Raw genomic sequence first — 24307 nt, 5'->3', positions numbered from 1 at the left:
ACACCCCCCTGCAACAATGATATGGTCGTGTATTATTAACAATTTACCTGGGCCGTTGTTTTTCGCGGAAGGAACAATGAACCAAAATTCCTATAAGCAGGTCCTCGAACGAATTTTATTGCCCTTCTACCATACACTCGACCCAACAGAAGGTCCATACACCTTCATGCAGGATGGGGCACCTCGCCACCGGGCTAAATCAATAATAAAATTTTTGTCTAACAAAAATCTGCCTTTGCTCCCCTGGCCTGGAAATTCTCTAGACCTTAGTCCTATAGAAAACGTATGGAGCATGTTAAAAAATAAGGTATACTCATTTCCAAATCCGACAGTAGACTGTCTAAAAAAAATATTCAAAAAATTTGGTCAGAAGACGAAGAAATAAAAAACATGATAAAACAGTGCATTTTAAGTATGCCAAAAAGAATTGAGGCAGTTATTTCTGCCAAAGGTGGAAATACTAAATACTAACTATATTTATATGAAAATATATGCATAATTTAAGCGTAATAAAGTGTTCATGTGTAAATAAAATTCAATGTTGTTTTATTCAAGGTTTTCTCTGAGTTATTCCTGTTTGAATTGAGAAATTGCGCGAAATTCTGCGTGGCCCTAATTCATTGAGTAGATACTGTAATATGTAAAGTGGGTGTATAATAATAAAATAAACAATGTGTTGCTTTGTAATTAAAGTTTATTCTTAATTTATCTTTATAATAATTTTTATATCTATCTATCTATCTATCTATCTGATTCTGACAGTTAATAATATTATCGGAAGTCTTTTGTTTAATTCTGAGCGACGCATGCGGCATCTGGTGGTAGAACTGTTTTATGTAGGTACTTTTTGTAAGTACTTAATAAAATGTATAGGTAGGTACCTAGGTATTTTATTACATCTCCCCCCTTGGGGATGAAAATTCATAGTAAAATTTTCACTCGTCCTCCGGATCATCTTCTTGTAGTGAAGGGACTGGTATAAGTTTAGTGATATGATAAAGTTTTTATTTTTATTTTTTCCTCCTATCTTTTTTCCTTCTTTTTTTTTTTTCTTTTTTTCTTTTTTTTTCTTTTTTTCCGTTCTTTTTTTTCTTTCTTTTTTTTGTATTTTTTTTTCTTCTTGACCCTTTTAAAGTAGACACAGTTTTTCTCAATCCATTTGTTTTTTTTCTTTTGAATTCCTTCATTTTTATTCAGATCTCTTAAAGTATGTTCTAATATAACCAAATGTACAACTTTTAATTGTTCATCTGCATTTTTATTCGATTCTAAAACTGGGTTCCGGCTTAGACAATCTACTTCTAAATTTTTCTTTCCTGGAGTATATTTTATTTCATCTTTCGTAGAAGTTTTTTCTACTTTATTTTTATTTTCATTTTTCAAGCACTGTTTCTGTGTTATTTGTATGTCTTCATTTTTATTCTGATCTTTTAAAATATCTTCTAATTTAACCAAATTTACAACTTTTAATTGTTCATCTGCATTTTCATTCGATTTTAATACTGGATTCCTGCTTAGACAATCTACTTCTAAATTCTTCTTTCCTGGAGTATATTTTATTTTATCTTTCGTAGAAGTTTTTTCTACTTTATTTTTATTTTCATTTTTCAAGCACTGTTTCTGTGTTATTTGTAAATCTTCATTTTTATTATTAATCTTATCATCCTCCTTTGTTTTAAACCAGCACGTTGCTTCAGAGTGATATCGAGTTCCCTTATTTAAATTTTCACAAATCTTACATGGACTTTTATCTTTAATTTTATCACTAGTTCTTAGATTTCCACGTCTTCTTTGTTTATCTTCTAATCGTTTTCTTTGATCATCTTCTAATTTTTCTCTCTCACTCCGAACATATTGTAGTAATTGTTTTAATACATCTAATGTTGATAATTCATTTCCAATTAACAAAATTGTCGTTTTATAACGTGGTAATATTTTCCTTTTGAAAATTAAGTGTAAATAATATGTAAAGTGGGTGTATAATAATAAAATAAACAATGTGTTGCTTTGTAATTAAAGTTTATTCTTAATTTATCTTTATAATAATTTTTATATCTATCTATCTATCTATCTATCTGATTCTGACAGTTAATAATATTATCGGAAGTCTTTTGTTTAATTCTGAGCGACGCATGCGGCATCTGGTGGTAGAACTGTTTTATGTAGGTACTTTTTGTAAGTACTTAATAAAATGTATAGGTAGGTACCTAGGTATTTTATTACATATATATATATATATATATATATATATATATATATATATATATATATATATATATATATATATATATATATATATATATATATATATATATATATATATATATATATATATATATATATATATATATATATATATATATATATATATATATATATATATATATATATATATATATATATATATATATATATATATATATATATATATATATATATATATATATATATATATATATATATATATATATATATATATATATATATATATATATATATATATATATATATATATATATATATATACATATATATATATAATTATTGTGCTTTATTTTATATTCAAACCCGAAGATGGAACCATCTGTAGCTTCCAAAACTAGTCGTTGTTAAAAATAAATATAACTCGAGTGGGAAAAAAACGAGTGTTATCATTTATAATATAATCATGTCTTACCACAGAGTGAACATATCATCATCATAATCAATAAATAAAATAAACAGTAAAAGTATATATTTTTTTATCCATTGTGTTTTTGTATTAAAATTAAATAACTTATCAATATTTTTCCTTTTTCCAGGTAATCGTTCATCCATACACAAGATGTGACGGTTTTCATAAAAGGTGAGTGAAAGGTATTGTATTTTGTAAATTAAAAGCTTTGTGAACTTTGTGGTATGGTAATATACAACTCTCTTCTTATCATTCATCGTTCGCTTTGCGTATTTAAAGTTGAATTACACAAAGTGAACGATGAATGATAAGGAGAGTGTGATAGATATTGTAACTATTTTAATCGTTGCAAAATATTGATTCTTAATGACTACACGAACGCGACTAGAATTGCCAATTATTATCGTCGTTATCATTTATAACGATACCGGTTTCTTTACGTTTTTTATCGTTGTGATTTTTTATGCAATTTTAATCAATTTTTCTCTGACCCAGAATCATACTGGGTCAAGTGTATTTTTATCTTAAAATAGAAACATTGAAACGCACTGCTTATAAAGAATTTATAAAACGTATGATAAAAAGATAAGTATCGCGAAAAATAATTAAATAAATAATAATATGTACATTTGAATTTGAAAATGATGCTGAATGAATCGAAACACGTGTCACAATAGATTTTTTTTTAAAAACTGAATTACCATCCTGACGCTTCTCTGCAGGAAGAGGCAGAGACAATGCAATGGCACATCAATGTGCCTTTGCAAACAATCTTTAGATTTTTAGTAATATTTGTATTTACTCAGTAAATATGAAATAAAAATTTGAGTAATATCGATTTCCCTTTTGAATTTGTCGCGCGATAGTGGTATTTACTAAATAAATTTTTAATTCAAAATTAAAATTATTTCATTAATTTTATTTATTGTTTCGGCATTAACTTTGTGGTAAGACATGTTATAATAACTAAAGAAAACACTTTGTTTTTTACCACTTGAGTTTTTATTAAAGACTACATGTTTCAGAAGTTAAACTTCCATCATTCAGGTCTGTATAATAACTAAAATATAAAATATAAAATTTTTCTATAAATAAGGAGAGGGGAAAGTAAGGGGAAGGGGTTAGTCAAGGAACGGAGTTTGAAAACAAAGGAAAAATTGAAAGCAATGGCGAAGAATTTATTTATATTGTTTCAAAATTCTTCGCCATTGCTTTCAATTTTTCCTTTGTTTTCAAACTCCGTTCCTTGACTAACCCCTTCCCCTTACTTTCCCCTCTCCTTATTTATAGAAAAATTTTATATTTTATATTTTAGTTATTATACAGACCTGAATGATGGAAGTTTAACTTCTGAAAAATGTAGTCTTTAATAAAAACTCAAGTGGTAAAAAACAAAGTGTTTTCTTTAATTATTATTTCATTAATTGATTCAGCAGTCGCTTTGTTGTGAAATCTATCCATTTTTGATTAAATTTTTACTTTTACTTTTACAAGTGAATATCACTATTTTTAAAATCTTTTGTGACACGTGCTTCGATGCATTCCGCATCATTTTCAAACACCGTATGTGAAGCTAATTCTAAATTTTAGAGTTTTGTTCTTGGGACGTTGAAAATTATTGTGTTACTATTTGAAAATGTCACACAATATACTAAAAAAATGCAAAAATTAAAAAATTAATTGCAAGACTATAAATAAGACGCGTGGTACAACAGGGTACGTTTTTAGGCTGCTCTTCATTATGTGCCGGGTTGTGGTCCCGTGGTTAGCGTCGCTGACTCTTGAGTTTCTCGGTTCGAGTCCACTCTACCACAATTTGATACCTATTTCTAATAATGAGCCGCTTAGGCTCACAGAAATAGTATGAAATTGAAGTATTTTTGTAAGTAATAAAAACACAAATATTTCTCTTTTTTAAATAAAATAAAAATACATTAGATAAATTCTAATTGTACATCTTCAATATTCAACAATAGCAATTGTACTGATGAATTTTTAAATCAAAGCTGTAAAATCGACAATACATTCTCTCACAAAACGCAACAGATGTTCAGTAGGTACTAGTATCGATATAATTTGAAATTTCTGATTGACAAGGCCCTCTCCGTGTTTGAAACATTTAACGAAGACGGATGGACGGAAATTCTAAGTGAAACTCGAGTCGAATGCTGCAGGCAATATAGAGAACTGACTAGCGGACGAGCAAGAACAAAAAACCTTATATGTTATTGTTATTGTCCTGACGCTTAGTTTAACTGTTGTAGTGATTGTCCTGACGAAGAGACGGGTACGTCTCGAAACCGGTTGACAAAAACTCTCGAAATTTCGTTACTCCTAGATATATGATTAATCTCATGACATATAAGTTCACTACAGCCATCTATGTTGGATTGATTTTTTTAAATTTATTTAAAAGGGAACCTTTTATTTGTATGCAATAAAATGTACTGCGAATTTGAGTAGTGTAGTTGTCAGTCATGGGTAGAATGGTGAATGTTGCACGTGTGTAATGTGATCACTTAACCCGCCATAAGCCCTGTAAATACCCAGACTTTCATATTTTGAGATTTCAAAAAGTAAAAACAATTTCTAAGTGGACAAGACCCAAATTTGTGAACAAGTATTTAAACACATTCAAAATGTTATGAATCCAATTTGTTGATATTAAGACAATGACATTGGTTATTCATCACTGAATTAGATTTGAAAAGTACCGACTTTTCAGTTTATTCATTTACCGCGTATCCCGTATGTACGTTGTCACGTATGTATGTTGATAAAACGTGCCGATTCTGCGAAAACAATAGCTGACCCATCGAAACAATGGTCACACGATGACGGTCACCCAACCGTCAATGATTCGCGATGCCACGGGTGAAATTTAATTAGAGTCAATGACTATTGTTTGGTTTTATCCAATATGGCAACATCAAAAGTGATTATCTCGCATCGTGAAATACTATTGATTCGATTAATAGAACCGATTGAAATAAACGAAATCAGCCTACACAGAACCACTGTAAAATACGTTTTTTAAGCACATACACAACCACTGTAAACTAGGTTTTTCGGTCCTTTACAGAACCACTGTAAACTACGTTTTTCTAGTCTACGCAGAACCACTGTTAATTTCGTTTTTTGAGCCTATATTGAACCACTGTAAACTACGTTTTTTTATCCTACACAGAACCACTGTAAACTACGTTTTTGAGCCTACACAGAACCACTGTGAACTCCGTTTTTCAAGAGCGTAAATGTAATATACGGAATCTGGGATTACGTCTGACGGTTGCTGTTAGAGATGTATTTTTTTTTTAATTTTGACATCTCAACATAGGTGAAGGAGAATATGGAATTAAGGATATATTGTATATAGGGTCTATCTATCTGCCATAGGTTGGTTAAGTGATCACGTTATTCTACAAAGCTAATTCTTAATAAATAAATAATATGGTTTACAAAATTTTTTTCTGTACAAAGGAATACTTTTTAATAATTTCTAAGGTTTTTAGCAACATTTTTTTAGCCAAAAATTTGTGCGTTTTTTCCATTATAGCTTATATAGTTTTTGAAAAATGACATTTAAATATGGCAATGTCCTTCTATTCAATAAATAATGTGGTTAAAAAAAATGGCACACACTTTGTCTTCAACCCCAAATCCATATGGTATTTGATAGAAGAAACGTTAATTTTCACGATCCCATCTGAGGTTCAAAGCAGGTTTCCTTTGATAGTAAGCCAACCGGACTGTAATAGAACCTGACGATAATCGGCAGGATTATACGAGGTATTACTCTAGTTGATATATATATATGTACAATGATTGCTACATCTTTGTTTTTTGAAATTTGCGAGTAGTACCTGCTTAATTTGGTTTATGTAAACATACGCATACATATGTACATGCGTGGAATTAATTAAATTATAATTTGAGCCAGGCAGCCAAGCCATAGATTAATATTAAATAATGGCGGTTTTCGGAGAGAATTACAAACATCAATTTATATAATTACATCGTTAGTATTTCAGAAGCGTAAGGACTCTATCTTCACAAATCTTAATCCAAGGATTTAGCCGGGCCAGAATGAACAGTAACTATCTACATTTTTTTGTTGTTACAAAATTGAAACGTTATTGAAAAACTGTTTTCCATTGGAAATGAACATTCAATGAAAAAATCACCTAATAGAAACAAGAGTTTGTTTCGGGTTGTGGTCCCGTGGTTAGTGTCGCGGACTCTTATTTTTTTATTTGGGTTAACAAGAGCAACATATGGTATGTAAAACAAAACATTAAAATATATACACTAAACTAACCAATTATAGTTAACAACAGTTACATACAGATTAGTACAAAATATTTAGTGTAGATCTAGGAAATGAACACTTAAGTCAGAGTTTCTCGGTTCGAACCCACTCTACCACAATTTGATGCCAATAGAATTTTGACACCACCAGATTTTAGGTTCTGATTGATCTGATCGTGCCAGGTCTTTTTCAGTTGTCCTCGTCATCTCAATAGATTTCATCGAATTCGTTAAGATATTAATTAAAATCTACGTACATATTGATAAACAGGTTGTTATATTACGATCTACATTATATAAATTAAGAGAAATAACTATTTTTCGATTAAAAAAAAGACTAAATAAAGTGATTCAGAAGAAAAGTCTGTTTTCCAATTAACCAACGACCAAGGTAACACTGCTTCTATACGATGCAGCACCCTATGCATCATTGGGTGGAGATAAATATTAGAATTTCTTTATATGTTCTCCTCCAATACCAGAAATAAATACTAAATTCAATAAATATTAAGAAAAATATTATTGATTTTATACACACCTTGTTAAAGGACTATTTTTGCAAAAAAGTCTGCAGCAATTTCAATCAATATTAGAAAAAAATATCAGGTTTTAAAAAATAAAAATAAAATATTATATTAATATTTCCAAATATTTTGAAACTATATCAAATCAGATTAGTAAGAAATATATGTTATTATAAGGGTATATCGCTCACTCCTTTCAAGAACGTCATAAATCAAACATCGTCAATTTTCAGTTGTGCATGTTTTCGGAATGCCCAGAAAATGTACTATATCCCAGCAAAAGCGGCATATTTGTTACTTAATATTTACCCGCTACAGGGCAGAAAGTGTTGTTTTTGCATTTTGAAGAAAATGTATCGTTTAATTATTATTTTAAAAATACTAAATATTTTCAAATGGAGAAAAAACCTTTAGGTTTTACCTAAAAAGATCTGTTGCACAGTAATGAGTTCAGTAAGTGGCTTGATATTTATTTATAATACATTGTATTATATTTGTATTATACTTTAAAAACGTTCTCCTGAAAAATGTTTTTATTTTATTTATGTCGTTGTTGAAAGGAGTGAACGATATGTTATTGTAAGGGTATGTTAACAATACTACAAAGCCTCATGAAAGCTTTATACCCAACTCGTACTGAATACAAGAATTACGTTTGATTTGTATAATTAAATTAGTGATATGAAGATTTTGTGTAAGGCATGTGATTACATACTAACATACCCACGTTACACACGAATCTAGCCCGACCTTTCACATTGTGCGAAGACCTGAAAATGAAATGTTTCGTAACGCTAACAAGGAATGGTTTATACGATTTCGATATAGAGAATAGTTACAATAGTTAGAAGTCCAATGACAACTTACAGCCCCTAGAACACGTTGGTCGCTCCAAAAGTTTCGAATGCCTGACAATTCTGTTTTCGTGACATTTTGTTGATTAGTTTCGTGGTTTCAGCGAGTCCGAGTTAAGACCCAGTATTCGCTTCATTCGCATATTGGATTTTTGTTTGTTTTTTTTATTATACATAGGAAAAAAATATATATTTTTTTTCAACTCCTAACCCTTCAATAACTCTTTTCTTTTCTAAACCTTATAATTGTTTTGTATGAAAACCAATTTTTTCTATGCAAAAACGGTGTTTTAAGAATAAAATCAATTACGTAAAATGTTACCTGGAATTAGAGAAAATTACGTTGCGATTTGACAAGAACTTCGGTAGTTTGGTTGTCAATCATGGGTAGAATCGGTGAATGTTACACGTGTGTAAAGTGATCACTTAAACCAGCCTATGACGGTCGTAAGCCCCGTAAATACCCAGACTTTCATATTTTTCTTCATCTTTGTTGAGATATAAAAATAAAAATATATGAAAATATTGTTACTCTTATTTGCATGGTTTTTATTCCAAATTTTGTAGGTTATTACGTAAATATTTTGTGTTTTTTCCTCGCTTACTTATATTAAATATTTTTCGTGTTTTTTCCTAGTCTCTCTGCACGTCCCATACTTGAGTTTCTCGGGGATATTGTGAAAATTTGAATGTTTAGTATTCGCTCCATATTTTTAATTTTACGCTTCGCATTCTTTGAATTTTAACACGAAATTGCCATAAAACTGCCAAAGCGAAAAAATGTTTATAAATATTATTTTAATCCTTATGAAATTTCTTTTCACTTGGAAGCAGACGATTATTGGTTTTATTACTTACAAAATTAAATGTTTTTTTTAGTACCTTATCGTTTTATATGTATTTTGTATATAAAAAGCATTTTTAACTTTGTGGAATGGTAATACACAACACACTCATTATCATTCATCGTTCGCTTTGTGTAATACAACTTTGAAAAATCACTAATTGATTCGACTGTCACTTTGTGGTAAAATCTATCCGGTTTACGGTGTATACGGTGCTTGAAAACGATGTGGAATGCATCGAAACACGTGTCATAGATTGTAAGAAATAGTGGTATTTACAAAGTAAAACTTAAATTAAAAACAACTTAAAAGCACTTCTTTATGCCTGCTAGTTTCCGTAGTACTACTGAAAACTTAATGATTGATCTAATAATATGGAATTGTTTTTCCGAAGCCGGTAGTCATAGAGTAGTGTTTTTAAGTGGTATTACACAAAGTGAACGATGAATTATAAGAAAAATGTTAAATATGTATTTATTACTAACGTAACGTAATATTAACTTATTTATTTAAATTTACATGTACATGACAGCAAATTCAATTACAATTTACATGCATACATATATGTAGTTATTTTAATGCAAAAAAGAAAATAACAGAATCTTTTAATTTATTGATTTGGCGTTTAATTTGTAGAACTCCATTTTAATTTATGTATTAATTTTTAATTCAAACACACATTTTTTGAGTCTACTAAGTTGTATTTTATTAACAAAAACACATAAATAATTAATATTGTGACAATATTTTCGCCTAGTTATGGCATTTTCAAACGAATGTCAGTCCATTTGATCTTCACATTCGTTTAAAAATGCCATAACTAGGCGAAACAACTGTTAGAATATTATTTTTTTATGTACAACATTTTGAGTGTGTCCAAATACTTGTTCACAAAATCTGCATTATCTCCAATTACAGGAGTTATTTTCATATTATTTTTTAACTATGGAAGTCTGGGCATTTACGGGGCTGACGACCGTCATCGGCTGGTTTAAGTGATCACTTTACACACTTAAACCAGCCGATGACGGTCGTCAGCCCCGTAAATGCCCAGACTTCCATATTCTTCTTCATCTTTGATGAGATGTTAAAAAATAATTTTTTATGTGTTTTTGTTAGTAAAATACATCTTAGTAGACTCAAAAAAACTGTGTTTGATTTAAAAATGAATACATAAAATAACATAATCATGTAAAGAAGGCAAACAAATAATAATAAAACGTACCAAGAAATAAAATAACAAGACAAATCACAAATATGTTATATTCTTACGGTGATCAGTTTTAATTACATTGATAGTTTTCAACGAAACTTAAAAATTACGTTAAATAATTAACCTTTAAATTAGGCTTCAATTTTCTAAAATTTTCATTAGTTAATTTCGTTTCTTCGTGGAATTTGTCGGAGAATGCTTAGGAATTTTATGACTGTTGACGGGTGTCTTAAAATTATTTTCTGGCGCTGTAAATTGAATTCTCGTCTCCTTATACATTATCGTTAGTGAAATATAAAATCTTTTAATTTTTTAAAACTTATTAATTCCTTCTTTTTACAAAGAATCCTTTTTTTTCTCTGACTAAGATCAGGACCTTATCCCAGTTTGTAAAACAACGTTATTAAAATACATGTTCACGTATAACTGGACAAATTGCATATATTATAAATTAAACTGGTGTGTAATTATTATATATGTTATATGTATGAAGATGGAATCAAATTATTATTTTTTTTTTAGAAAACTATTTGTGTTTTTGTTATTTACAAATATACTTCAATTTCATACCATTTCTGTGAGCTTAAGCAGCTCATCATTAGAAATAGATATCAAATTGAAACAGTGGATTCAAACCGAGAAACTCTGACTCAAGAGTCCGCGACACTAACCACGGGACCACACAACCCGACACAATATTTTATTTTAATATTTTAATCTTTGAGTACAGTTATTGGGCTGGTACATATACAAGTACTACATACTACTATGACCTCACCCCATGATACCCAGTCACTGATCAAATAAAATTTGTGTGGGATAAAACTATATATGTATTTATTATATTAAATAAAAATGTCAGTTCCACCAAGAAATGTCGGTACAAAACTTAAATCTAAAAAAACATACGGTTAGAAGCACGAGAATAAGTACTAAGACACACTCAAAATTTTTTTTTTCACTAAAAACCACAACGCTCCTTATCATCCCTTTTATTAATGAAAAATAACTCCTATAATTGGAGATAATGCAGATTTGTGAACAAGTATTTGGACACACTTAAAATTTTGGGTTATTTTTGTCCATTTAGCATTATCCGGCATGCACAACGAGGAGGCGAACTAACGTGAGTGAAATAGAGTTAGGTGTTAATAATTAAAAGTCTTAAAAATATTGGAATGAAATACAAGGTTCTTGAATAAACGATGGTTTTGAATTCCGGGCTATTATTGTATGTACCTATATACGATATTAAATAAGACCTCAATAAGTTTATAAGTTTTAATTTGTACCAGAAGATGAAAACAATTGTCGTTTTCGAAACTAGTCGTAAATAAAAATAAAACTCAATTCAGTGGATTATTCAAGTGTTTAATTTAATTAAAAAAATAAGACCTCTATATTAATACTCCTTGCAAATCATACCTGCTGAGGATGGTAGAAGAGCATTTGAATAAGTATTAAGACACACTCAAAATGTCTTCTTTTCACTAAAAATCACAATATTCGTAATGCTTCTTACCATCCCTTTAATTAATGAACAAGGTTCTTGAATATACGATGGTTTTGAATTCCGGGCTATTATTCTATGTATATACGATATTAAATAAGACCTCTGTATTAAACATCCTTACCCATCATATCTGCTGAGGATGGTGGAAGAGGGTTGAACGTTTGAACACAGTGCCCGTCCATTATGTTTAGTGACAGCTCTTTTGCCCGACATTTACATAGTACGGCGGATTCGAGCGGGAGACACAAAAGTGATTTTTGACATGTCTTTCGGGAACGGTTCAAGTATCGCAGAACAAATGGTCAATTTCTCAATGGAGATAAGCTTTTAAAGCTCGGTTATTATTTCGGAGTTCCTTTTCCGTCGTCCGAATCAGGATATCTTCCTTATCTGAGGACCCTTTCCGGGAAAGCTATTCTTTTGGTCTATTTATATTTTTTATTCAATCCGTGGACCATGTATGGTATATCTAAACTATACATTTCGTTTTAGGATATATATATATATATATATATATATATATATATATATATATATATATATATATATATATATATATATATATATATATATATATATATATATATATATATATATATTATATATATATATATATATATATATATAAAAGATATAAAAGAGAGATGGAAAGAGTATTTCGAGGAGGTGTATGAAACGCATGCAATTAATAATAACAGCATGTGTGTCGTAAATACACTTCCTAGAATATGTGTGGATGATGATTCAGGAGAGATAGGTATGGAAGAAATTGTGAATGCCTCAAAGTCCCTAAAAAATGGAAAAGCTGTAGGATTCGATAATTTTGCTGCAGAATACATCAAGAATGGTGGCAAAATAGTTCTCACATGGTTACATAGGCTCTTTAACCGGTGTCTAGAGGAGAATTATACTCCCGTCGATTGGAGAAGGGCAGTTATAATGCCTCTTTACAAGGGGAAAGGATCTAGGGTGGAATGTGGAAACTATAGAGCAATCAGTCTATTGAGTGCTGTTGGTAAAATGTATGGACGAATCCTCATAGAAAGGGTAAGAACCATAACTAAGGATAAAGTGTGGGATGTTCAGAGTGGCTTTATGAATGGGAGAGGATGTACGGATCAAATTTTTGCCTTGCGCGATATAACAGAAAAGTTTTTGGGAAAGAACCAAAAGCTTTTCTGCGCATTTGTGGATTTGCAAAAAGCGTATGACCGAGTTGATAGAATGAAGTTATGGAAGGTGTTATCTGAGTATGGAGTAAGCAGTAAACTCATCCAGGGCATTGCATCCTTGTACGAGGATAGCACTGCATGCATTAGGGTAAATGGCTCTTTTTCATCCTGGTTTGACATCTCTAAAGGTGTAAAACAGGGATGTGTAATGTCGCCTTGGCTGTTTAATCTATACATGGATAACTGCATGAAAAAGCTGAAAGGTTTGAATATTGGAGCAAGAATGAATAATTTGACCGTTTGTTGCCTTTTATATGCTGACGACGCTGTTCTTCTTGCCGATAGCAAAGAAGACCTGCAAACGTTGGTGACAAAAGTGTATAATGTGTGCAAGGAAAGTGATTTATTGATGAATGGTAGCAAATCCAAAATCATGGTTTTTGAAAGAGATGAATGTAGATCTGAGTGTGAAATATTGGTAAATGGGGAGATTTTGGAACAGGTAGATGATTTCATATATTTGGGTAGTATGTTTTCTAGGGATGGAAAGATTGATAAAGACATAGAAAGGAGAGTGAATGCTGGGAACAGAGTAAATGGTGCACTAAAATCAGTTTTAGCAAATAAAAATCTATCAGCGGAAGCTAAACTGGCAGTACACAATGGAGTTCTGGTTCCAACCCTTATGTATGGAAGCGAAGCATGGAGTTGGCAAAAGAAGGATGAAAGCAGACTGAATGCAGTCGAAATGCGATCCCTCAGACGAATGTGTGGCAAAACGATGTTTGATAGATGTTCGAATGATGAAATAAGGAAAGAATGTAAGGCTGAGATAAGCATTATCGATAAAATTAAGAAAGGTGTGTTGAGATGGTTTGGACATGTGGAGCGTATGAGCGAAGAAAGAACGGTTAAACAAATTTATGGAGCGAATGTAGTAGGAAAAAGAAGCAGAGGACGACCGAGGAAAACTTGGCACAATCAGGTATGTCAAATACTTGAAAGCGGCCGGGTCAGGAGTCGTAATAATCGTCGGGTATGTATGAGGAGATGCATGAATGTAGAAGAGGCAAAGAATGTTTGCAAAGACAGAGTGATGTGGCGTTCGATTCTCTCTGCCTACCCCTGCGGGGAAGCGGCGTGATGGTTAGTTAGTTAGTTTTTTTTATATATATATATATATATATATATATATATAAATACATACAATCGACCTGTTGTTTGATTTGATACAAATGATATTGATTCGATACAAATGATATAGATTTGATGCAAATGATATTGATTTGATGCAAATGATATTGATTTAATACAAATTTTATGAAAAAAAAGTGGTGTTACACAAAGTAAACAATAGATGGTAAGGAGAGTGTTTTTTTTTCTTTTAAAATTTTATGAATTTGATACAAATTTAATGAATTTCAGTGAATGACTTCGTAACATTTTCTTTGATAATCCGTACCATTTTCGATATCGCTAATTGGAAAACACTGTCAGCCTATCCAACCACTTGTCTGACTATCCGCCTAACCGCAGAAACGGTAATTGGCACGTATTCTCAATACCTTCTGCCATTTGCGTGCGTGTACCTGCCTGCCGGGAGATTACCTAACCTCACATATTAATAATGTTTCCCCCGACAAAGGGATCAGACAATGGCACTTGTATAATGTGACGTGATAGTTTGACGAGCTGCTAAATTCACAGAAATGTGATAATCTCCCATAATCGCGACGCAGGATAAGGCGGTATTACCATAGTATAATATTAGTGACAGAAGCCTCTTGAAGCGGTATAAAATCATATAATTGTGTTATTGATCATGATTATTGAGGAATACGAAGATTCTGAAGAAGACAGACTTCCTGGCTAGAGAAACTGGCCACAGAAGATTTTTTTTGAGAAGTGTAACATATTCCTATTTTTGGCCAGTATCTAGAGTCCAAATGGCCCTTTTATTGGCCAACTTACTAGTACACTCCTGGTCTTCGGACAACCTTTTTGAGATTTGTTTAGAAATACTAATACATTCCAGTTTCAGACCATTCTCAGAGCTTTATTCCAGGCATAGGTTTTTATGTTTTTTTCATCAATTTGCAGTAATATTAATTGAATTTGATCTTCTTTTATTCAGTGAGAGCCCTCACGCTGTAAAAACGAGTTGTAATTCCAGTTTTACAGTACAATATTTCACAAAGGTTTTATACAAATTACTGCCAATTTATTTCCCGGAATTTCGCTACAATTCAAACATTTATTGCATTCAAATATTGCAATAATATAAATGAGATTATTTACGCGTTTTACAAAATATAGTTTAACTTTTTACATGCTTGAAATCTACGTTTTTTGAATTACAGACTGTGCTGAAACTAATCTATGCGTACGGTGATTGGAGCCAATTAACTTATAACGAAATATTGAGACAATACTGGATATGTTTACTCGCTAATATAGCCAAGACATGTGGATAAGGCATTTGAGGGGAGTGACTAAATATGTCAGTTAGGGAAAATGCCTGTTACTACAATATGTGTATGTTATATTATGTAACCTGTGCTCGCGTGACGGTAGAGCAGAATTCGTTAGGCGATATGGGCACGATACAATCACCATTTGTCGTGTTTGCTCCTGAACGACGCCCGTAATGGTGGGCTCGTTCGAACGGCTCCACGGTGAGAATTGCCCGGAAAATTGTTTTGGCGATAAAAAAAAAACTTTCCCCCAAACCGAACGCCTCCCCCTATTTTCATGTTTAATGACATGGCAACAATGAATAGTAGAGTCGGACCGGTTAATGTAAACGTTTATTTCTAAAGACAACTTATTTGCATAAAGCTGCGTTCACACGCGTTAAATATAATGCTAATACTTTGACCGTGTTAGATTTTTAGATCCACTTGATGATCGAATTTTTTTTTCATAAAAATAAAAGAAATCTAACATTGACAGTAAAATTATGAAATTTGGTCATTTATTGATAAATTTCCATAGAATTAGAAAAAAAAACCTCAAGTGGCAACTGGCAAGTTCAATTGCAATGCTAAAAGTCAATCAAAATTTTATACAATGCTGCTTGGATCATTGTTTAAAATATTAACTTTTTTTTCAACATGTAGAAAAATAATTATTTCGTACTTTGAACACATTTCTAGAAGAAAAGGAGAAGACCTGAAGAAATAAAACGACTTATTTTTTTTTTTACAAAAATGTTAGTAATATTAGTATGTAACCACTCACCGAGATTTTTATGTCTACGATGGTTTCGAGACGTACCCGTCTCTTCGTCAGGACAATCACTACCACAGCATGCAAACAATACCACCCTTCACCACCAATCTCGGTGAGTGGTTATATACTAATATTATTTAAAAAAAAAAAAAAAAAAGTAAAAATGACTAACCACAAAGTAAATGCTTTAAATATTAATCATATTGAAAACGTCTTCCTTCGTTACTCATTTCAGTGTTTGGATTCAAATCTTATTACAGGCTATCTATACCCGGCCACGCGTTACTGTGGCTCAAACTGGTTTTTTATGTTGAATTTCACAATGATTGAAAAGCGATGACAATGTTAAAAATCGATAAAACAATGCCATCGAAAACACTAAAAATTTAAAGTGACAGCAGCTGTCAAGAAGCACGCTACCCGCCGTGACTAATGTTTACTATTGCGTGTATTGCTGTTACTTTCATCAGATGGCGCTGCCATGGGGTAATTTAAATAAATAACACGTTATTATTTTCACAGGTATAAATAAATACACTCGCTGGTTGGAATGCAACGTTGTATCAAAATTTCAAAGCAATCTATGAATAACTCTAGTAGGAGATATACGTTTACATTATTATTCGTATAAATTGGCCTACGATACCCCGTCGTAATGTTAACTTTTGCGTGTGTTGGTGTTAGTTTTAACAGATGGTGCTGCCATTGGGGTGATTTTTATTTTCTTTATTATTTAAATAAACACGTTTTTATTTTCACAGGTGTATGGTAAATAAACACACACGCTTGTTGGAATGCAACGATGTGTCGAAATTTCAAAGCAATCGGTGAATAACCCTGAGAGATTTACGTTTACATTATTATTCGTATAAATTGATTGGCCTACGATGCCCCGTCGCACTCGGCCGAATGATCACACTTGGCAATTAGGACACGTACATCGACTTCCTATTATCATTCCATGGAGAGATGTTAAAAATAAAAATGACGCTTCGGATTTGATCATCTGCGGCAGAGTTCGGCGGCCAACCGTCAGAATCTTCGATACTGTTCTTAAATTAGACGCGCGGGAAAATATAATAACACGGCATGACCTGCTGAGGAAGCACGCGACTTTCTAGCCAGTTTTGGGAATTTTATTAATTTATTACTCAAATATTGCCAACAGCCTGATAATGGGCTACAATATATATATATATATATATATATATATATATATATATATATATATATATATATATATATATATATATATATATATATATATATATATATATATATATATATATATATATATATATATATATATATATATATATATATATATATATATATATATATATATTTATATATATATATATATATATATATATATATATATATATATATATATATATATATATATATATATATATATATATATATATATATATATAAATATATATATATATATATATATTTATATATATTTATATATACAGTATCTACTCAATGAATTAGGGCCACCCATTATTTTTTTGAATACTCTGAAATCTTTTGGATTATTATATTTATTTTACATAAATACTTTAAGTTTTCTATTGACATCTAATATCATGTATATTACCTTCAATAATATGTAAAATATACCTGGATAATTTAAGCCTTTATAAAATTTCAAACCCTTTTTCTGAGAAAGGTCCCTAATTAGCACAGGTAGACAGATAGTTGAAAGTTCAAAAAATAGTCCTATCTCATTTATTAGTGAAGTTTCTTCAGTTCTGGTTGTTGCTTTGTTTAGAGAGGTTATATAGTTATCGTGTCTTGTGAAAAAAACTTAATTTTTAATTTTAGTTCATAAATTATAATTTTTTTTTGTAAACACAAGTGTTTTTTTTGAAAAGGACAAAATGGGAAAAAGTAAAGACATTTCTGAGGAAAAAAAGTCTAGTGTTATAGTGCTACTGAAATTAAGAATACTATCTAATAGAGAAATTTCAAAAAAAGAAAACGTTTCTCGTCAAACAGTGGACAGAATTTCAAAATCAATAAAAAATCAGTCACCCGCCACCAGCAATCGGCGAAAGAACTGTCGTAGGATTAGAAAAACAACACCGAGGACTGATCGAAAAATCGTTCAAAGTGCCTTAGAAAACCGTAGTGCATCAGCAAAAACATTAAAAATAAAATTGGAAGAAGAGGGTATAAATATATCGGTATCAACACTGAGGCGACGTCTTTACGAAGTAAATCTGAAATGCAGGCGCCCTGTAAAAGTACCAAAATTGACACCACGAATGAAAGCGGATCGATTAAAATGGGCCAGGCTACATCGAAATTACTCGGTAGATGATTGGAAAAAGGTATTTATTTAAATGTAATTTTCAACATATCATTTTAGTAAATAAACTTATATATTTGAATTAAACTTAAATTTTCATTATTTTTCAGGTCATCTTTAGTGATGAGTGCCGGTTAGAAGCCGTGACAGAGAGCCGTCGATTCGTCAGGAGAACACCAATGGAACGTTACAATGAGGCCTGTGTGGTAAAAGTTATCAAACACCCCCTGCAACAATGATATGGCCATGTATTATTAACAATTTACCTGGGCCGTTGTTTTTCGTGGAAGGAACAATGAACCAAAATTCCTATAAGCAGGTCCTCGAACGAATTTTATTGCCCTTCTACCATACACTCGACCCAACAGAAGGTCCATACACCTTCATGCAGGATGGGGCACCTTGCCACCGGGCTAAATCAATAATAATTTTTTTTCTAACAAAAATCTGCCTTTGCTCCCCTGGCCTGGAAATTCTCCGGACCTTAATCCTATAGAAAACGTATGGAGCATGTTAAAAAATAAGGTATACTCATTTCCAAATCTGACAGTAGACTGTCTAAAAAAAAATATTCAAAAAATTTGGTCAGAAGACGAAGAAATAAAAAACATGATAAAACAGTGCATTTTAAGTATTCCAAAAAGAATTGAGGCAGTTATTTCTGCCAAAGGTGGAAATACTAAATACTAACTATATTTATATGAAAGTGTATGCATAATTTAAGCGTAATAAAGTGTTCATGTGTAAATAAAATTCAAGGTTGTTTTATTCAAGGTTTTCTCTGAGTTATTCCTGTTTGAATTGAGAAATTGCGCGAAATTCTGCGTGGCCCTAATTCATTGAGTAGATACTGTATATATATATATATATATATATATATATATATATATATATATATATAATTTATTTTAGCCTGGTTAGTACCAATGACAGATTGATGTGGCGTTCTATTCTCTCTGCTTGATGATTATAGGTTTGAATCAAGCGGCGTAATAGTTGTTTTTTTCTTTTAAAAAAATATTTATTTGTGTTTTTATTATTCACACAAATGAGCGTTTCTGTGAGCCTAAGCTGCTCATTGTTAGAAATAGGTATCAAATTGTGGTAGAGTGGGTTCAAACCGAGAAACTCTGACTTAAGAGTCCGCGACATTAACCACGGGACCACACCCGTTAGTTTTTATTTTAATTTTATTATCTTTTATTTCTTATTTTTTGTCATAGGTTTGATAAATTGTATATTTGCAGCGCGTTTAAATGTTTCCGTTTTAAGGTCAACATTCACTTGACATTGTATGATTCTAGATGAAAAACAAAACTGATAAGATCGTATTAAAAATCGCAACAATTAAAAACTCTGAGAAACCGCTGAAAGGTATAAAATAAAGAAATTTTTCAAATATTGCTAACATTTTTTTTCTGAAACGCGATGTTCTCAGAAACTGGATTAAATGATCATCTACATTGTACCTACTTTAATTTGTTTTATAATGACTATGGCTGAAATTGAAATGGATTCGATGACAAGAAGAAGATATTGCAAGAATTAAGATAGATCATTTGGTGACATTAAAAATAAATTCGATAAACCAGCAATAGATTATCTGGATGTTTTTTTATTTATTTAACTTTGTTTTTATAGTGTTAATAAACAGCAAATATTACATACATTTATTTTATTTATTTCACTATTTTTTTTTGTTGAAACCAATTGGTAATTTCTTTCACCTTAGAGCTTCGGATAGTCTTTTTTGTGAGTTTTAAAAATATTTATTTACTTTTAGAAATGATCGTGATTGTAAAAAAAAATCTGTTCGTAAAAAGGACGATCTGAATACGTGTTACGTGGAAACTTTCCTCACTGCTGACGTATGCAAAAGCATAAATCGGCGTCAACAACTAACAACCATACGTATCTCATGAAATTCGTTTAAGGATATTGTTTTTTTTTTTCATATTCTGCACGGGTTTTATTTTTAATGCAACATCTATATTTATTAATAAAAATATCTACAACATTTTGAGTGTGTCCAAATACTTGTTCACAAAATCTGGATTATCTAATTAATATTATTAATATAAGAGTTTCTGCTTAATAAAAAGCTTCTTTACATCTCACCAATAGATGTCTCTAGTGAAGTTCTAGTGATTCATGAACAAAGTTTCTAAATTGATTCATATATATAGAACTTCCAAGAATTTGAGTAGTGTGGTTGTCAATAATGGGTAGAATTGGTGAATGTTACACGTGTGTAAAGTGATCACTTAAACCAGCCTATGACGGTCGTAAGCCCCGTAAATGCCCAGACTTCCATATTCTTCTTCATCTTTGATGAGATGTCAAAAAAAAAAAAAATATCAATATTAATTTGATTCTATCACATATATTGAGACAACACATTTATTATTCTTCTTTTGCATGTTTCACGCGACTCCTTAATATTGTTAGCATCTTGTACTAACGTTAACGAAGTCCAGGGTTCGATTCTGAAATGGTTCCGCGTAAATCGTTACATTTTTATGCAATTCATTCAACAAACAAAATTACTACTAAGCATTTCTGTTTAACATAAAACGTAAGTATTATTGTAAGTAAAATGCAACTTTGTTTTAAAAGCACTATAAATATTTTATTATAACTTAATTATAATCTGTCCGCCTCCGTAGTGTAATGGTCAGCACGCTCGGCTACCGTTCTGGAGGTCCCGGGTTCGATTCCCAGGGGGTGGGGTAAAAATAAATATGAGTGATTTTTTCACTGTGATATTTATTCAATATTACCCTGGACTGGTACCTGAAGCGGAGGGCTGATCACGTTTCCTTCATGTGTAAACGATCAAGATAACACTGCGTTTATATGACGCAGTGCCCTATGGTGTCATTGGGGCGCGGATAAGGGTTTTATTATTATTATTAATTATAATGTCTACCGGTTTCGAAGCTAACCGCTTCTTTATCGAGACTGATTAATACTATAAAATGGAAAATCACAATGTTAGTGCCTCAAATATAAATTATATATTATTATAATCTTCAGATACTTGAAAAAGTGTACGTTAAAATTTTATTGTATTTTCCTTCTTTATTGCGAGTTTTGACTGAATGTAAAGAATATCACCACTTGTAATTTTTTACCTTTAATTAATTACCCTGGAAGGATACCCGAAGCAGAGTACTGATCGACCTTTCCTTCGTGTATTAACGATCGAGAGAGATAAATTTGCTTTTTTTTTTGTTTTTTTTTTTTGTTTTTTTTTGTTTGGAATATTGAAAGCATTAACTTTGTGGATCATATTGATATATTATTTCGAGAAATAAAAACACTGTGTTCTGATCCACTCACATTTTTATTAACCAACTAGTTTCGGCAAGAACCTGTTGCCCTCTTCAGGGTTATTTATCACTAAAAAAAAATTAGTAATAAATGTAACCCTGAAGAGGGCAACAGGTTGTTGCCGAAACTAGTTGGTTAATAAAAATGTGAGTGGATCAGAACACAAAGTATTTTTATTTCTCGAAATAATATATAAAGATAACTTTGTGTTTATATTATGCAGTGACCTTTGCACCATGGGTGCTGTAAGTTTTTGAAAAAAAAAGAGGTTTATTTCGTGTAGATAATAGAGAATCTCTTCAAGACTTAAAATACGTAGAGCATTATAATCGAAATTTGCACACATTTTTGTGTGACATCTTTATTTTTTTCACAGCTTGTTTTGAAAGCGTTCGTTTTTATTAATTGCGCTCGTAAATTCTGTTGGAATTTGTATCTTCGAATAAAGCACGGCTCAAACAAAACTTATTTTCCAATATTTTTTTAAGAGATATTGGAACTGGTGATTATCCAACTGCGACAGCTTGTGCTTAGTGTATTTTATTACAGAGCTTTATTCCGTATTTATGCCGACTTTTATAATTTTGTATGAAAGTGGTAAATGATCATTTTCAATCAAGATTTAATTGTTAAAGATAGGAATATGGATCTCGTTGTATTTACAGGGTTCTCGACCTGATTCAAGTAATTACTCTATACGCTGTGTAGCATTCACCATTCTACCCATAATTGACAACCATATTACTCTGCTACTACTACCATCGAGCCGTTTCCTCGCCGGGGTAGGCAGTGAGGATGGAACGTCTCACTCTTCCGTCCTGACATACACTCCTCGCTTCCTTCACATAAATACATCAAGTCATACATGCCCTCCGATTACGCAGACTTTTGACACCGCCTGATTTTAGGCTCTGATTGATCTGATCGTGCCAAGTCTTTTTCTCATACTACTCAAGATATTGCGATTATTTTTACCGTATTACTTACTTTCATCATATTTCTCTGATTTCGAAATGTGGAATCTACTTTTATGCAAATGACAACACGTTTTTTTTTTATTTTATAATAAAAAAAAACAGGCAAACCACCCAAATTTTTATTTTTATTATTAAAAAAAAGAGAAATATTTGTATTTTTATTATTTACACAAATATTTAATTTCATACTATTTCTGTGAGCCTAGGCATCTCATAATTAGAAATAGGTATCAAATTGTGGTAGAGTGGTTTCGAACCGAGAAAGAGAGTCTTAAGAGTCTTCGACACTAACCACGGGACCACAACCCGACACAACACACAATTGAACAAAGATTTGGACACACTCAAGTTATTTTGACTATTTTTGACACAAAGAGAAACAGTCAAAAACGCAACCCTACATTGTCATATAATTCGTCTTCGATCTGTCATTTAATTTGTACCAGAAGATGAAAACATCTGTCGTTTTCGAAACTAGTCGTAAATAAAAATAAAACTCATTAAAGTGGTGTTTTCAAGTGTTTAATTTTAATAAAATAATACTTGCTTATTTATTTATATAAATTATATATTTTTTAGGTATTGTGTGTTTGATATTTTCAGAAAATAAGTCGTCCTTTGAATTCCAAAATTGATCAGAAATCGTAAAAAAATATTCCGAAAATTATGTGCGTATATAAAAAAAACAGCCGTTTAATTTAAGTTTTTTGAACAAACAAAAGTACTTAAAATGCAAGAAATAAAGATTTATTTCAAATCTATATTTACTGTCGTTGGAATATTTGTTTAACATAACGAAACAGGATGCGTTTATACTTATCAATCTTATCAATTATTTTTTGTCTTGGTCAATTACGCAGTATTTCAAACTGTGCTCTACTGTATATATATTTTTTTTTCTAAGCGTCTCATCGATAACACTACATATTATAGCCGATGTGATATTTTGTTTCAACAATAATAATAATAACAAATCTTAGATAAGTTTTTTTGGTGTGTTGAGATGGTTTGGACATGTGGAACGAATGAGTGAGGAAAGAACGGTAAAACAAATTTATGAGGCGAATGTTAGTGGGAAAAGAAGCAGAGGAAGACCGAGAAAAACATGGCACGATCAGGTATGCCAAATACTTGAAAGTGGTCAGGTTAGGAGTCGTAACAATCGGCGGGTATGTATGAGGAGATGCATGAACGTGGAAGAGGCGAAGAATGTCTGCAAGGACAGAGTGGTGTGGCGCTCTATTCTCTCTACCTACCCCTGCGGGGAAGCGGCGTGATGGTTACTTAGTTTTTTTTTTTTGATAAGTTTCGTTTACCTTTTGTAATTTAATAATAAAAATAAA

General features: G+C 31.2%; 1 protein-coding gene across 3 annotated transcripts in view; it reads left to right on the top strand.

Moving 5' to 3' along the window:
- Nucleotides 1–24307, top strand: part of brat (tripartite motif-containing protein brain tumor) — a 512652-nt gene that overhangs the window by 81544 nt on the left and 406801 nt on the right. For all 3 annotated transcript variants that reach the window (XM_088266456.1, XM_088266438.1, XM_088266431.1), the window contains exon 2: nt 2802–2845. The gene's annotated coding sequence lies outside the window, so the exon portion shown is untranslated. The remainder of the gene's footprint in view (nt 1–2801; nt 2846–24307) is intronic.

Source organism: Brachycentrus maculatus, unplaced genomic scaffold, assembly GCF_059751285.1.
Source record: "Brachycentrus maculatus isolate JH-2025_06_01 unplaced genomic scaffold, ASM5975128v1 h1tg000017l, whole genome shotgun sequence".
Lineage (NCBI taxonomy): Eukaryota > Metazoa > Arthropoda > Insecta > Trichoptera > Brachycentridae > Brachycentrus > Brachycentrus maculatus.
The sequence above is the reverse complement of the archived record's forward strand: the minus strand, read 5'-3'. Positions and strand labels throughout refer to the sequence as shown.